Source organism: Ammospiza nelsoni, chromosome 4, assembly GCF_027579445.1.
Source record: "Ammospiza nelsoni isolate bAmmNel1 chromosome 4, bAmmNel1.pri, whole genome shotgun sequence".
Taxonomy (NCBI): Eukaryota; Metazoa; Chordata; class Aves; order Passeriformes; family Passerellidae; genus Ammospiza; species Ammospiza nelsoni.
In genome coordinates, this window is record NC_080636.1 from 25906276 (window position 1) to 25921462 (window position 15187).

Consider the following 15187-nt stretch of genomic DNA (forward strand, 5'->3'; position numbering starts at 1 on the left):
TGCGCAGGGCCAGGAGTTGGACTCAGTGATATTTGTGGGTCCCTTCCAATTCAGGATATTCTATGATTCTGATTCTTATAAAATTAAAACACTGAATCTTTCTTCTTCAATATTTTCCTCTTCTTGAAGAGGAGTTTTTTGAATCTGTGACCTGTTTCCCATCACCTGTGCTTCCTCATATTGGCCAGTAATTGTATTGCCTGTACTGTAAGTCAAAGGACTTTGTGAATTGCTCACATTTTCCCCTCTCATGATCTGCATCTGCCCACACAGTTCCCAGGAGCACACACACAGCAAAGCATGTTGTGCAAAAGGGACCAAGTGGAGGAAACAGCTGTAACAAATAGAAAAGAGAACTTACTGTGGAAGAAAAAGATGAAGCATGTCAGGGCCTTGGCACTGCATCTTGAGATGAATCTTAGCTCCCACAATTTCTCATCAGCTGCAGATGAGATATTCCTATAACAGGAGGGAAAGGGAGGGGAAACTCACAGTGTCCCAAAGCCCCCCAAAACTTAAGAAACCTATGCTAGTATTATAATAATTGGTTAAATAGTAATGAAATGTTAGTACAGATGTTAGATGTAAATTTCAATATAGATGTTATGTATAGTTATATAGATCTATATATATATTTAGTAATCTATATATGCAATATAAATGTTGTCAAAGATTCAAACTACAACCCCCATGACTAACAGACAACTGAAAGGAATAAATCCAGATCTCAAACATGCAATTATTCCATGCCAGACAGCAGTATATATTTGTTATCACACTATCAAAGTATTCTGAGTGCTGTAGCAGCCACTTTTCTTCAGAAAAAAGAGTTCCAGACATGATGTGAGAAAAAAATCCATTTTAGCAGGTTTCATTCTTTGAAAGAGTTGGGGGACTCTAATCTCTAATGTTTCTAAATTGGCTGAGACATAAAAAGCAGCTTCCACTTTTTTAATTATTTAAATTTAAAAAAAATTTATTCCCAAAGAAAATTATTTTAAGCCATTCTCAAATCAGCAGACCATTCTACATAAAATCTGAGCTACTGGTACACTGCATGAGCCATACAGTAACAAGTTAATTACTGAACAAACTACACTTTTGAAGGATGATTACAACTGAGGCCCTGAGCATGCACAGAGAAAGATCCTATAATCTGAAATTATCTTGATTGGGAAAAACAGCGGAGAAGTTGCTTTTTTCCTAATGTTGTGGAGGTAAACTGTTTTACTGAGGCAGGAATACACTGTGACAGGGAAATTGGAAAAAAAAATCTAGTGAAGACTCCCTCTGGAATGTCAATATCTGGGTTTTGAAAATATGGCACTCACATTCATAGTCATTATCATATAAGTAATACAAATTTCATGATCCTAGTTCTGAGATATATGTATTCTAATATAATTCTAAAAGAATGTAAAAGGTTGAAAACAAAATCATCAGAGCTGTGACTGCGTGAATCCACAGATGACAAATTCACAATTCTGGGCATCATCTGATTTTCTTAAGTGAGGGCATGTGAAAAAAATAGCCAATTGTTGGGCTGGGTTGAGGGAACTGAGGGAATAAACACTGCTGGAATAATTGCCTGTTGACATATTGAAAGGCATGTACATGTTTGCCAAGGCAGGCAGCTCCTAGGGATTATGCTTTTCTCTGAAAAGCTATCAGCCTGCAGCATGTATCTGAGTTTACTAAAAGAGGTTTAAGAAAATATGTTGAATTGCAAACAAAAATAGTACCAAGTGCAGGCACAGCTCAAACAGCTGCATTGCAGTAGATGTTTGCTTTGAACATCGTGACAGAACGGCATTCAACAAAACTGTCCAGTGCGTGCGCTCAGAAAGGATGCCAGGATGTTGCCAGCTCTTGTACTCCCACTTACTGCGATGACAAAGCCATGAAGCACAATTGTCAGGCAAAAAGAAGAAATGAAGAACTGTGCCGAAGTGCCTGGAACAAAGGAACATAAAGATTTCTGTGATCATCTTACGTGTCAGCAGACTATAAGGGGAGAAGAGGCACAGGGAAGAGTGAATGAACAGACTGATGAGAGCACTAAACACACACTGAAAGATAAAGGATTGGCACTGCAGAGAGGAAAATCTCTGCACAGCACTGAAAAGAAAGGCTGAGCAATAGATTATAAAAGAATGTAGAAAAACTAAATAATATTTAAAAATAAACTTTGAAAAGCTTGAAAGGTCTTTGGGTCAAAGTCTATATCCTCCTGTGTACCTTACCAAATATGACCGAGGCAGGGTCCCTGGCGCTGCAGCTACATGGCAGACATGGGTGTTAAAGCAATTGTGTTCCTCAGGGCCCCAGGATCTGTCAAATCTCTTGCCAGATATCCCTCTCTAATGAAGCAAAGTGCGCTGAAAAAGATTACAATGAATCCATTTGGTTGGCTGCTTTTAAGTGAATGATAGGAGCTCAGGTTAACAGCTCTTTACATGTTAAAAATTATCTGAGCTAATGGCTACATGCTAAATAGAAGAGGTAGGCAGGGTCCACAGCAGGACTTATCCAACCCAGTTTTTTCCCCAGAAAATTGCATTCAGGAGCCATCAAACTGTGAAAGTACTCAAACCCCTTTGAAAACACCCAAAATCCTCACTGACAGCCTTCTACCCTTCTGCATGTCTGCTTCAGCCTGCCTAATTCAGCATCTAGCTCCCACCCAAGTCTCAAGAGGATGCCAAATTACTCATTCATCCACCAAAGTCTTAAACAGAGACTGTTTGAACAGGTTTCATAATGCCCATAATTCACTCAGGACAAGACACGCTGTGAATACTACTTGCATTGAACTAGTGCAATTACACAGCTTCTCATTCAGAATTGGTGAATATACAAACAAAAATACCTGTACATTCAAGTCTAAGTCTAAGTCTGTATGTCTCTATCATTTATTGAATACAGCCTTTAAGCTAATTTAAAAATGAAAAATATCATGTTCCCATTTGTTGATTTTTTAAAATCTTATGTGATTTGTTTATGTTTATTTTTTTAAAATACTACATGATTTTTTTTTCTTGGAAGGATAGTAATGAAAAAAGCTGATTTTAATTGAGAGCTGGGTTGTTTTGGAGTTCAACATCCTTATTTTCTTTTTTAGAGATTCTGAATTCTCATCTATTTTTTATGGACCCATTAGCTTCTTAAAGCTTAATGGACCTATTTTCTCATTTTCTTACCTTCTTACTCTTGTCCACTTAGTTAATCTAACACCTGATTAGTGTCAACCAAAACAATTCATTATTCTTCTTATAATTTATATGTTGATTTTAATGGTTTCCTCAATACTCTTGCAAATGTCTCCTTTATTTTTTACCTGCCTCTAGTTTTGCATGGAGCTACTTTGCTTGCTTCTTTTTCCACTAAGCTGTCACATCATCCTTAATCATGCTTTCTCCATTATCATCACCCACAAGTTTTGACTCAGAAATCAAAGATCTTCTGTTAAATAGACTGCTATTTCAATCCCTGATGGGTAGATACTTCATTCTCATGACTTTACTCATGCATTTGTATAACCCTCTATTATTATTGTTATATTGTTTCTGTGTAATATTTCTCCATCCTAATACTATTTTTATATAATAAATGCCATTATCTCCTCTTTATTTACTGAGCAAAGGGCCCTTTGTTTTAACTCTGTGTTTGAGGTTGACTGTAATTTTCTTTACCCTACTCATTTTCTGATCCCTAAGGCATTTAACTCGAATCTTGTCTTTCTTTGACTGCTTGAAGGCGATCTAATTCTTCCCAAAACCTGAGAAGTTTACTAATTTAGAAAGATACAGAGTTATTTTGTACAATATTTGAATCACAAATTTCCTGATCTTTTCTTTCTTTCCTTAAGTAAATTCCATACACCTCATTCAAATCAGTTTCTGAGCTTCTTATTTCCATTTGTCTTCAGCTCAGTTTCCTTCATTCATTGTATCTCATAGTTTAGTCTGAGAATTGGACATCTTAATTATAGACCTACTTTTGTTTTCACAAAATTCAAAGAGAACTGACACATGTCAGTTTCATCTCAGGATGTTTTGTATTATCAGAACTTTTTTCACATTTCCAGTGTTTACCACACTATCTCTTGATACAAATTTATGTTCAACCATATGTTCAACAGTGAATTATAATATTAGAAAACAGAGGGAAGCCTGAACAGAAGAACATGTGACTACAGACAACCATCTATGTAGTAAACTCCACCTTCATTGGCAATAAAGATCTAACACCTAATCCTAAATATTTGCACCAATAAATATATTTCCAAGAGTATATGATACTAATGCACCCAATCTCTTCTTGTCCCTTATCCCACTGCACAGTGATACCAGTAGTGATGACAGCAGTAGTAATCAACAGTAATAACAGCTGTGACTCCAGTCCTTCACAGCTACCTTTCTTTAAGCCAACAGGGTACAGGTTTGCTCCTCATTCTGAAGCATTCATTTTACTGATATTCCACTTTTTACCGTCACACATGGCTTCAATTAATTCACCTGCAGCTTTTGCTTCTTTGACATCACATCTGCTTCATACCACAGCCCATTCCATCATTGCGCTGCTGAAATATTTATTCAGAAAGTTGTGCAGGTGGAGGGCTGGCAAAAAGAGAAGAACAGGACCTTTTAGCTGCACCATCAGAAAATAAGGTAGGACATAACTGGAATTGCCTAGGTGAAACACAGTTTGGATCTCACCACTTGCCTCTACATTCTACATATTAAGACATACTAATTCAACATGGTAAAGCTGAGCTGCGGCACAGTCAAAAACTAAAAGCAATTTTGAGAACATCATAGTCTAAGAGAAGCTTTTGTGAAAGCTATATTTTTATTTTTAAAAAATTAGTATTTTGGTCATTTTATGTACAAATGTAGCCTCTTTATTTTTACCCAAGAAAAATGAATATATGGACCAAGAGTCTGAATGGAATTAGAAAAAAAAACTATGCAGACAAACTGTCAGTCACCAAATTACTCTATGTGACAAAGACTGTTGCAGAAAACCTTTTAACAAAGATGTAAACTCTTAAGAAACACAAGGAGTTATATTCACAAAAATATGAATCAAAATAATAATTTTTAAAACCCACACTTGATTATTTTATTTTTTTTACTGAATGAAGGAAATGCAGCTTATTTTTCTTGAAATATGGACCATAAGAGATCAGCTAATCTAGACACATAGTCAAGGCAGGACTGAAACACTTCTGATACAGGATTTTAAAAAAGAAAAAGCAATAAGAAAAAAACCCATAGACACTCCTGTGCTTGAATACAATAGCAGCCTTTACCCACGTCAAAGATTTTTCCCAATGCCAAAGGTATCTCTCCTTGCCTGAGTGCCAACCCATAAGTTTGAGCTGCTGGACAAACTGCAGAAGACTAAAGGGTAATCTTCTACGGACAGATAATTAAGAGAGCACATAAAGTCAGCAACATGAAAACATAATTAAAATCACTGAAACACAGAGTGGAGTTGAATAAGTGCAGTGGGACACAGTATTGTCTCACATGAATGTCTCTGTTTTGCCCCAGACACAGAGACACTGACCATCTTCTCAGTTTCAAGGCCTGACATAAAAAAATTTCTAGCAAAAACCACTCACTGGTGGACATGGGTCACAAGCACTGGGCTGTTTGATACCACCAGCAGAGAGCCAGGAATCCCATAAAAGCTGATAAATCTAAAGGGGTACAGGAATTTAGGTCAGAGCAAGAATCAATTTTCAGTTCTGCCCTGCAAGTAAATTGTTTACTACCCCATACATCTCCAGTGATGCTACTACCTTCACATTTCAAGTTTTCATCAGGTGTATTACTTCACTTAATTGTTCTTAGCTGTTTAAAGGCCTCCAATAGGGATGTTTCACAAGGATTGTCTATACCAGCAATTGCCATTCCTGATATGAAGAAAGGTATAAAGCTTCTTTTCCTGTACTAGCTTGAAGTCAAGAGCATTTAGGGTTTGCTTTTTTTATCCCATACAATTTCCTGTTTGAGGATCATAGAAACTATTAACTTTATGTAATTGTTTCCTTAAATTGCTGTTTTCAATTTGCATAATGTATCATTTAAGTAAAGGTAAAGAAGCATTTCATCTTGATAATTTCTGCCACAGCTGAGATTGCAAAATTGCTTCTTGTTAGAAGGAAATTTTTAAAAAGTGCAATCACTGCAACTTTCCAGATGGCATCTAACATATTTTTCAGTCTGCTGCAATAGTATGTTATAGATATGCTTGCTATTCAGCTCAAGCTAGGAAACATTTTCTCTAGCTGAGGTAGGTCTTTTTGCCCCACGTTTTCATATTCTGTCACATTCCTTGATAATTTCCTGATTTATTAGTTCCATAGCTCTAAACATTTTCTTGTCTACAAAAAATTCTCTTCAAGCTGGACTTACCAAGACACTCTATTTCTCCACTACTAATTTCTTTGCTATTAAATCTGATTAATTCTTTTCTACAGCCTTATCTGAGAATACCATAATTTAGTCAAAATGCCATTCTACATTTATCAGTAACTTCTCCTAACTTCAATTCTCTTCTATTATTAATTGCAAGAACTGATACATGCTGTACCCTATACCTCAGATATACCCATAAGTCGAAATCCTCAAAACATAAAACTTCCCCATGCCTGACACTTCTCTGGAATTAGCCTTTAAATATAGTGTTTCTGGAAATATCAAAGTCATTGTATTGAATAGTTCTGTGAAGGTCAAAATCTGTCAATTGATCTATAAATATGTATTGTTTGTACACATTTACCCACATTCACCTGAGCTTTTGACTCAGCCAAGCATATGAGTCTTATACTTCTGTAAAGTCACTACTTACATGCCTAAACTTTGGCTCAGTGTGGCAATACCAGCACAGACATTCGACTATTTAAATAAATTTAAATTTTAAAAAAATCATTCCTTTATAGGTGATAAAGAACATATAGATCATGGTGACTTAAACAATCCTATTGCTTAAGACTGCAAATCAGACTCAGTGCCTGCCAGAGAGAGAAAAAAAAAAACAGAGTTAGCCTCAAGCTCTTCACCTGGGTCAGGAATCATTCCTGTGCACCTGAACTCTCCCATTCTCCCTTTGCACTTCAAGGCAAGCAGGGTACAGATCCTTGTTGTATCTGCAGTACAGGGTCACAGGCCTGTGCAGATAGGCAGCAAAATAAAACAAGATTTGTCCTTGATTCAATCATCTTCCTTTTCTTACATTTCGAATGCTGTATTTCTCTATCTCTCTACCACTTGCAAGTCTGCAAGCTGATGCAACCCCTCACTTGAAATTCTTTCATTAGATCAAGAGCATTAAAATGGGGCATGCATATCCCTACTTGGTTGCTATATTAATCTGTCTTTTTCCATCAGAACTGGACAAAATTTCCAAGTTTTTCATTAAAAAATTGAAAATCTTTGTTTGGTTGACTTGAAAACTTAGATGTTTTAAGGATTTCTTTTTCAATCACTCTTGTTTTCAGGCTTAATTTTAACACCAAAGAAAACAAAAATCTATGGTAATGTCATCTTTCATGACATCTTTCTTGGTCAAAGTAAGCTCTATGACACATTTCAGCTTCAAAGAACTCCAGTGTTTCCTTTATGTTTAATGATTATGACATGGACTCAAGTGATCTGCAAGATCTGCAAGAAGGCAGCAAAATCAGCCACCAGCACACAAGAGTCAGAACAGATTATTGTCAGACCTGAAAGATTACAAAGAGTGCAGAGTTTATCTAGATTGTGTGCACATCAGGCACGTGGTTAATGATTCACGAGGCTATCAGCATTTCTTAGTCTGGGTGGAAAATGCTGTGGGATGTCTCAAGTGAATTGTTGGTGTAGCACTGCTTGGATGCAGTCAGAGACTGTGGAGTTCACATGTGGCAGCACCAGCAAGATCATCTGAGATGTCTGAAATATTAAATAGCTTCATCTCAAACTGAAGGACTGTGTTAGGCTTATTTCCTTGACAATGAAAAGCGTTTGTAAAGAACCAAATTGTAATAATACATGCAATTTTATTTTGAAAGATAGGGACTAATGACGCACAATGCCAGTAATGGTAGCTTAATTTGGCTTCCAGCAAAGATTATGATAACCCTGTGAGGTATTTCTCTGCAAGTGCTTTTAAAAATTTTACTTCCAACAAAAAAGTTTGCTGCATCCCTCCATAGTCCTTTAAGGAGCACAAGAAGTCTTTTCTACCCTGCTGCAGCCTGGTGCACCTATACTATGAGGTTAAACCAGGACTGTGCCTCCTGCTTAGGCCAGCTGGCACTGTGTGATGAGTGATCTCATTTTCTCCTCTTGCCCTCCAGTGAGGACAACTGTGTATTGAGAAAACTCCCATCAGGAACTCCCACTTGTGTCCAGAAACCACTTGATTAGCTGATGCAAACCAAAACCACCCCAAAGGCTAGCTAGGTGCTTACCTTCTAGCATGGAGATAGTCAAGAAGAAACAAAATGAAAAATTAAATAAAATTATGTCTTTCACACAATTGACAAGGTTGGAAGACACCTTCAAGATATTCTAGTCCAACTCTCATCCCAGCACCACCATAATCACCACTAAACCACAATCCAGGTGTCACATTCAGATGCCTCTGGAGCCGCTCCAGTTACAGTGACTCCACCACCTACCTGGGGAGCTTACTTCAATGTTCAGCCACTCTTTTAATGAAAAAAATGTTTTAATATCTAATCTGAACCTCCCCTAGAGCAACTTAGCCTCATTTCCTCCTGTATTTTCATTTGAGACAGGGCAAAAAAGACCAATCCCCACCTCACTACAACCTCCTGTCAGGTAGCTCCCTCAGCCACTCCTCACAGAATTGTGCTCCAGACCCTGCACCAGCTCCATTGCCCATCTTCAGACTCACTCCAGCACCTCAATGTCTTTTCTGAAGGGAAGACCCCAGAACTGAACACAGAACTTGAGGTGTGGCCTCGCCAGAGCCATTTACACAGGAGCAACCTCTTCTGTGGCCAAACTACTTCTAATACAGGCCAGGGTGCCATTGGCCTTCTTGGGCACCTCGGCACATCTGGCTCATGTTCAGCCACTGTCAACCAGCATCTCCTGGTCGTTCTCACTTGGGCAGCTTTCCTGACACTCTTCCCCCAGCCTGTAGCACTGCCTGGGGTTGGTGTGACCCAGCTGCTGGATCCAGCACTTGGCCAACCTCATGCAATTGGCCTTGGCCCATGGATCCAGCCTTTCCAGACCCTCTGCAGAGCCTTCATGCCCTCCAGCAGATCAACGCCCCCACCCAACTTGGTGTTGTTTGTGAACTTACTGAGAATGTTCTCAATCCCCTCATCCAAATCATCACTAAAGATACCCAACAGAACCAGCCAAAACACTGATCCCTGAGGAGCACTGCTAGCAACCAGCTGCTGGCTGGATGTAACATCATTCACCACCATCTCTGGGCCCAGCAATCCAGTCAGCTTTTCACACAGTGAGGAGTTTCACTGTCCAAGCTCAGGACTGCAGAGTCTAGCTACTGCACTGGGGGATGCTGTTGGAGAATTTTGCTCAGAAATGGCTTATAGAGTTTTGTTCAGACGTGCCATAATCATATACAGCTGATGGAAAAGTAAGAGGCAGCTGTGAGGAGCAAATTCTCACAGCCTGTTTCTGTAAACAGCTAAGTTCTCAGGCAGTCTTCTCATAACAGGTAAACATTCTATCCTTGGCTGTTTTGGGAACAGACATGAAGGTTTTGAGAACCTTTCATATCAGGGTGAGAACAAAAATCTTGGTTTCAATAACAAACCACAGGTACTGAAAACAAAAGGAGGGGTTGGTGTGTAATCTGTGACCTATCATGAGCTTGGATTTTGCAATATGTATGAGCTTAATTAACACTGTTATAAAATATGCCTGGTGAATCAATAAATGGGAGTTCGATGCTCATCAATCAGATGGTTGTCTCCCTTCGCTATCAACAGGATGCCAGCAAAGGCTTCCAAATTAATATATAAGTGAGGTTTTTTCTCTTCTACAGCAGGTATCTGAGAGGTTTGTCTAGTTGTCTAAACAATTTATTAATAAAGTGCTTTGTGACAAAATTAACATAAACAAATTGTTCTTGCATTTATTCATAACTCAGAAAACTCCTCATAAATGTTATTTACTTCACAGACAATTTCACTCTGATTAACTAAAGCATCCTTCTTCAGGAGAGCACTTGAGCATGTCCTCAAGTTCCACTGAATCCAATTATTAGGTTAGTTGAGGGAATCAGTTACAAAGAGAGATTGGGGTGGAGCACTGGACAAAGAAAAGCAGGAACTAAATAGCCAAGAAGGACAGAAACAGAATATGGGACAAAGCCTAAACAAAAACCAAACAAAGCAAAACCAAACAAAGAAAAGGGCCAAAAACCCAGGACTTGAGATTAAATCTGGTGGCCTTGTGCCACTGTACTTCAGCTGTTGTTGGAATCTGTACCTCACTCTCCAGCAGTTTCAGCACACACAGTAGAAAATGTCTTCTTTACTTCTCTTGTGAGTTTCTTCATGACTCCTGCTAAATTCTTTATTTTATACAACTTTCCCTACAAAATTCTTTAAATAAACATGTTAGTAGCATAGCACAAAGACATTTGTAATCTGAATTAAGTACTTGTGATTTCATCCAAGTTTAAAGACATTCATGTAATATGTATTTACGAATTAGTGAAAAAACCTAAATAATGGTTACAGGCAAATGAAACAGCAATGCATTTGCAAGGACATAATGAATATTCATGGGGGAAAATCCATGACAATGAATTAAGCACATGATTAGTTAATGATTTGGCTGATTTGCTCCATTTAGCATACCCTGCTACTATGATAACAGAAGTAAGAGATGCTATATAATTTACTCAATTAATTTGTCTTTCATGTGAATAAAGAAACAATAAATCAAGGGCTGTGACACAAAAAAATGCTCAGGCTCATTCCCTCTGCTCTCACTTTAAGCCCCTGTAACCTGTCCCTGCCACAGGTCATTTCTTCCCATGATTGAACAACCAGACCAGAGCATGTGCAGGGAGAGAGGCTAGATAATTAACCAAAGACCTATTTTGGAGTTCAGCACATGTTCCTACATGACCAAACTTAAACGTTTTTTCAAGACTTGCATGGCATACTTGTTTAAGAAAAAGACATAAAAATAATGACCCCATTGAGAACAAATTTTTATATTGTTCAAATTATGCCAATATTACCTGAGAATAGAGTTATCTTTTCCTCCCATCCGTTGTCCAGCTTTACTTCCCTGTTACCTGCCTTTCTCTCCTCCTCCTCCCCATTCCTAGGAAAAAAATGGAGGAAGAAAGGCCTTTGCTATGGTATCAGTATGACATGGCATCTGCTTGGGTTTAAGTTTAGACTTTTACTATAGGTGTGGATGCTGGATTTTAGTGGGAGGAACCAGCACATAAAGTGTTGTGCTGGTTTTATTCCAGGGTTTGCAAGGTTCAAAGGAGAAGCTGTTGGTTTTCCTCCTCTGGGATCCCTGACTCCTTATGTTTATTTGAGAGTTAGGATGTCTCAGAAAGGGATTTCAAAGACTAGGATGCTAAAGAGGGACTGTCTGGAGGTGGCTCAAAGGAAAACTGAGAACACAGTATATCCTAATCTTTCTTCAACCACTTCTTTGGGCTTCACGCAGGTTTACAGTGAGATGTGTTTTCTCCAGGTTAAAAACTCTGGGTGGGTTGCTGCTAACAGCATTTTTTTTTCCCCAGGAAACTCTGCAGGTCTCATGTTTCTAGCACACCTTCTCAATTTTTCTCTCTGATGAGAGCATACTTCTTCCTTTCTGGTAGCATTTATATGCACTGGTTTTGCATTCCAGCAGAGAGAGCACTCAATGCCTAAGCACTTAAAAGGCACATCCAGCACAGGAACAAAAATTTTCATATGTAAGTTTTGATGTGCCTACTTACCCAGTTTTGCCCACAGACACTTCAGAGAGAGAACTGAGCAATCCATTAGAGATCAGCTCTTTCCAGACCTTTCTCAGCATGTAGACACATGCATTTTTAACAAATTTCAGAATATACTAGAACAACTTCCCTGTTCATCACCTTTGTAGTATCAAAGTGGTGGCCATTTATTTTCATGTGATTCTATTCACATCCCAGAGAAGACTAATGGCTTGTATTTTAGAATGCATCTTATTGACAACAATGTTTGGAAATAAGGGAAAGATAAAACATGCATCATGTTTTGATTGAAAAAGACCTGACAAGTGGCATGATATGTAGGTGGCCACATGTTTGATAACTAAATATCTTCAGAAGCAACAATATTGGTATCTTAGCTAAAATTATTAAAGCCCAAGATATTGTTAGGATCCTAGGCTCTTAAAATTACAGGAAAGATGCTTCCAGTTAGAAAAATTAAGCAGATTGAACAATTACCCTCCTTGTGTTGTTACATTCATAAACAGTTACAATGTTTTCTTGAATTCAGGGATAGAATTCACCACATTTGCTCTCCAAAGTGGCATTTTTTGTAATCTTATATGATAAGTTTAAAACACAGTAAAAGGGCCTTAAAATAATGCCAGCTGTGCCAGTTCTCAGGCACAGCTTGGAGCCACGCAGAGAGAATGGAAACACATCTCAAATGCCTCTGTGTATAAACACCTCTGGGACCCCAGGGAATCTGGCAGGGCTCTGCTTCTGCATTCCTAAGGCATCCCAGTTTCTCGACCTTCAGCTGTCCATGTACAAAGCACAGCTCACACACACACTGTCACCAAAGCACTGCTGTGCTTTATAGCTCACAATGAATCACATAGCACAGATGCAGTGCTGTTAGAGGAGCTGGAGGTTTAGAAAAAACACAAGCACAACTTCCAGCCTGAACTGACAGACGTAATCCATTTCCATAAAAGCAAAGACTGTTATTAAGGAGGATAAATAGAGGAATCAAAGTCAAATGCATGGTAAAAAAAGAGGCTGGTATATTGCAGTAGCAAAAACAATTCAGACAGGCCCAGACTTGTGCAAATAATCAGGCCTGTTTAACTTCCAGCTAGACACCTCTACCCTTACAAATTATCTCTTTGAGCCCCATATCAACACCACTATAACACCTAGTCACGCCTAGTCACACCTAGTCATAAAGCTGCTGTGGAATTCCAAGGATGGTTGTGTCCCTGGGAAAAAATAGCCTTCCTATTGCCGGAATTGTGTCCATACAACCCACAGAGCATTTGGGCCTCTTCAGCTGAGTCCAGTTCCCTTCAGGGCCAAATCAGAAGGCATTCTAAAACATCCATTCCATCTCTATGTACATGACCTAGTGCTAAGGCTTCCTGGAGGTATAGGTTCCCTAAACAAGGGGTCCAGCAACACTCTGAAAAACGTGCAGGAAGTTATCATCTCCTGAAGCAGCAATGGAATCATACATCTCTTTTATCTTCAGATCCTGGACAGACTCCTGAAGCAAAATACCTTCTATTATGCTTCAAGGGATCCCACAGGTCCTTTCCTTTGCTATAATGGCCCACTGGCTGTGGTTACACACAGGTTACACACAGAGGTTTTTTATGGCAGCTGGGAGCTGACACCTATATACATGTTGTAAAACAGGCAGAAGACATTCAATGTCGTTTATGGGCAAGTGCTCTAATCATTAGCCTTGTAAAGGAAGGATGGAACAACACCTCCATCTGCAATCATTAAAAGAAAAAATCAACAAAACAAAACAAAACAAAAAACCAAACGAAAACCACCAAACACCAAAAAAAAAAAAAAAAACCCCAGTAGATAAAACACCAGGGAGCTCCAAGTTTTTTGTGTCATTTTGGCAGGCTCTCCCATGCTGTGAACCACACTTCAGAGTAGCTTTTTATTCAGCTTCTTGTTATCTGAAAAAGAAAACACTTCAATGCATTTTTTAATGAATTTCCTGTAGTTTGAAATGAAATTTTCTCAGTTGAGAAAGCAAAAATCTCCACAGAACAAACAGAAAATGTCATTTAAGAAAAATAGCCAAAATTGCAATAATACAGTGAGTACATCTGGACACACTGCCCATCCTAGAATGCCTTTGGCAATTTGTCCCAATAGCTTCACACCTCCTAGGTCTCCAGCAAGTTTCCGTTCACACTATCCATCAGAGCTGACACATAAATTCCATCCAAAGGCTTTCATCAGCATTAAAGCACTTCAGCAATACAGGTAAGTTCTCTATTCCTCTTAGAGACCCTCCAGCACATCTGAAAAACAAGCCTTTGATCTATAATTTCTCTAAATTTTGCTGGCTTAATCACATCAACTCACACCTTCATCTTCCCTCCCCTAACAGCATGAGGGTGCTACCAGCTCCTTCCTGCACTCAGACTGGGATTACCCTCCACCTTGTATTTGGAATTTTTCTTCCAGGCTCACTTGGCTGTGCTGAAGTTGACGCAACTTCTGTCTCTCTGTGCCTGCACTGGCTGCCCTCCTGACATGAAAATTGCTAGCATAAGCTATGAAATGTCACATGAGCTACAGCCAGCCTTTTCCCAGATGCTTCTTCACTTTTATCTGGAGCTGTCATCTTGCTGGATTCCTAGAAAAATTTAGTGCTACCATTTCAGACCACTGGACAGGCTGAGCAGGTTTTACCTTTATATACATACCAGGTCAGAGGCTGTTCAGTAGATGAACACTGATATTCCGCATTTGAGAGCAAATGCTGAATTTGGTCCATTTCATTTTGGTCCAAATTCAGCATTTAAGACCATAGTTGATTGTGTCTTCTCCAGGGCCATTCCAAAAGAGCATCCAAATATAAATTTGAGAATACAAACTTGAGACTCAACCCTGCAGAAAGGAAGAAGGGAAAAGGGCAGAAGGCAGTGGTAGGCAAAAAGCCAGAACCTGACTTCCACAACCAAGTCCTCCTCAGCTGTGCTGTTCTCCTAAGAGAAGTACTAAGTACTACATATAAAAGTAAATACATTTAATGGGAATTGAGAGCTCCTATTCCCAGCTCAATATCAAATATTTCATGGGCCCACAGTAAGACCACTCAGACAGAAAACACAGGCTCAATTCCCTTAAACTCAGACTGAAAATATATAAAACAGAAGTCTCATGCTCCTACAACCAGAAATGGATCTAATGCTCTTAAGAAGCACTAATCACACCCAGTACA